Genomic DNA, 3,251 nt, shown 5'->3' with positions numbered 1-3,251 from the left:
AAATGATTCGTCGTAACGCGTTTTCTGTTGGTTAAAACTGTATATATTGTTATGCTAGGCTGTATTAGTTTAGGTTAAGCTATATTGGGCTAGTTGGGTTAGGTTAGGTTGGCATGAGCTTGGTTTTGTTGTGTAGGTTAAAAAAAAATAAATAAAAAATAAAAAAGCGAATCGTCTTGTTTACGCTATTACTTATATGCCATCCACCAGGAGAGAACTTACTCCTTCAAAAATTATATTATCGTATGATATTATGTATAAAGAAAGAATTCCAAGTATATTCGTTAATTGGAAAAGATGAAAAAAATAAAGTTGATAAATGAAGGAAACCAGGTATGAACAAACAATAAGAAGTAGGAAAAATAAGATATGGAACCAGAAAAAAACATTGGAACGCTTGTACGGGCGTTGGCGCTATTTTGTAAACATCAGCTAGTGAGTGTCCAGACAGAAACATTTCTGTGTGTGTATAGGAGCATAAAACCTTTACACAAACTGCAGCCACCATAAAGAAGAAGCACCACCATTGACCGACAAGTGCTCACATCAAGTCTAACTCTTAAGAAACAACCCTCAAACCTTGCTAACCGTCAACATTGACACAGGACCCAGACGCTTCTCCCGCCATCACCACTCGGGCAGTCACCTGGAGAAGACCTTCACACAAACTGCACCAATCGTAAAGAAAATGAAGACTCACCAGTGTCCGGAGTGTGGGAAGGTATTCACTCGTCTCTATCACATGAAGAATCACATGTTAGTACATTCAGGTGACAAACCTCATGAGTGTCCAGAGTGTGGGAAGGTATTCACTCGTCTCGATCACATGAAGAGTCACATGTTAGTACATTCAGGTGACAAATCTCATGAGTGTCCAGAGTGTGGTAAGAGATTCCGTCGTCTTGAAAATATGAAAAGACACAGGATAATTCATACGGATGAAAGACCTTTTGAATGTGCTGAGTGTGGCAAAAAATTTAGACATCGTGTAAGTATAATATGTCACTTGTTAGTGCATTCAGGTGACGAACCTCATCAGTGTCCAGAATGTGGGAAGAGATTCACTCAGCTTTGTAACATGAAGAGTCACAGGTTAGTGCATTTGGGTCACAAACCTCATCAGTGTCCAGAGTGTGGGAAGAGATTCCGTCGTCTTGAAAATATGAAAAGACACAGGATAATTCATACGAATGAAAGACCTTTTGAATGTGCTGAGTGTGGCAAAAAATTTAGAAGCCGTGGAACTATAATACGTCACATTTTAGTATATTCAGGTGACAAATCTCGTCAGTGTCCAGAGTGTGGGAAGAGATTCACTCAGCTTTGTAACATGAAGAGTCACATGTTAGTGCATTTGGGTCACAAACCTCATCAGTGTCCAGAGTGTGGGAAGAGATTCACTCAGCTTTTTAACATGAAGCGTCACATGTTAGTACACTTAGGTCACAAACCTCATGAGTGTTCAGAGTGTGGGAAGGTATTCACTCGTCTTGAACACATGAAGCGTCACATGTTAGTGCATTTACGTCACACATAAATTATTGGGATCGTCTCAAAGTGCTCCAAATGTACTCACTAGGAAGGAGTGAGTATAATATATATACATGTATAATATATATATACATGGAAAATACTGGAGGGCCAGGTCCAAAATCTGCACCGTAAAATAACAAGTACTGAAGTGAACGATATGGAAGAAAATTCAGATAAGAACCAGTGAAGAGCAGGGGTGCCATAGGCACAATCAAGGAATACTGTATAAACATTAGAGGTCTACGGTTGTTCAACATCCTCCCAGTGAGTATAAGAAATATTGCACTTCAGGGAGGTTACCTTGAGGTTACCTTGAGGTGCTTCCGGGGCTTAGCGTCCCCGCGGCCCGGTCGTCGACCAGGCCTCCTGGTTGCCGGACTGATCAACCAGGCTGTTGGACGCTGCTGCTCGCAGCCTGACGTATGAGTGTTGGTCTTGGAGTGCCAGACCAACCGGGCTACGGTGGATATGTAGGTCACCAGGCTGCTCCAAGCTACAGCCTGGAGGACCAAACTCTCACAAGTCAAACCTGGCCTCAGGTCAGGCTTAGGGAGTAGAAGTACTCCCAGAACCCCATCAAGCAGATATTTAGGTCACAAACCTCATGAGTGTCCAGAGTGTGGGAGGTGTTCCCTCAGCTTAGACACATCAAGCATCACATGTTAGTGCATTTAGGTCACAAACCTCATTAGTGTAATTACCTAAGTGTAGTTACAGGATGAGAGCTACGCTCGTGGTGTCCTGTCTTCCCAGCACTCTGTCATATAACGCTTTGAAATTGCTGACGGTTTTGGCCTCCACCACCCACTCACCTAACTTGTTCCAACCGTCTACCACTCTGTTTACAAAAGTGAATTTTCTTATATTTCTCCGGCAGCTTTGTTTCATTAGTTTAAATCTATGACCTCTTGTTCTTGAAGCTGCAGGTCTCAGGAATTCTTCCCTATCAATTTTATAGATTTCTGCTACTATTTTGTACGTAGTGATCATATTGCCTCTTTTTCTTCTATCTTCTAGTTTTTGTATATTTAATACCTTTATCCTCTCCTAGTAGCTCTTGTCCTTCAGTTCTGGGTGCTACTTAGTGGCATGTTGTTGCACCTTTTCCAGTTTGTTAATGTGCTTCTTAAGATATGGACACCATACAACCATTGCATATTCTAGCTTTGGTCTAATAAAAGTCATGAGCGATTTCTTTAGTATTTCTCCATCCATGTATTAAAAAGCAATTCTGAAGTTAGAAAGTGTAGCATAGGCTCCTCGCACAATGTTCTTAATGTGGTCCTTAGGTGACAGTTTTCTATCTAGAACCACCCCTAGATCTCTTTCTTTATCAGAATTCTTTAAAGATTTCTCATATAATTTATAGATTTATAAATTTATAGATTGTGTGGGGGTCTATGTTCTCCTATTCCACATTCCATAACATGGCATTTATTCACATTAAATTCTATTTGCCAAGTGGTGCTCCATATACTTATTTTGTCCAGGTCTTCTTGGAGGGCATGGCAATCATCTAAGTTTTTTATCTTTCCTATTATCTTAGCATCATCAGCAAACATGTTCATATAATTCTGTATTCCATCTGGTAGATCGTTTATGTAGACAATGAACATTGCCGGTGCAAGAACTGAACCCGGTGGTACTCCACTTGTGACATTCCTCCAGTCCGATACATTGCCTCTGATTACTCAGAAAATTTTTCATCCATGTTAGAA

Source organism: Procambarus clarkii, chromosome 59, assembly GCF_040958095.1.
Source record: "Procambarus clarkii isolate CNS0578487 chromosome 59, FALCON_Pclarkii_2.0, whole genome shotgun sequence".
NCBI classification, from domain to species: Eukaryota; Metazoa; Arthropoda; class Malacostraca; order Decapoda; family Cambaridae; genus Procambarus; species Procambarus clarkii.
This window is presented reverse-complemented; position numbering follows the sequence as displayed.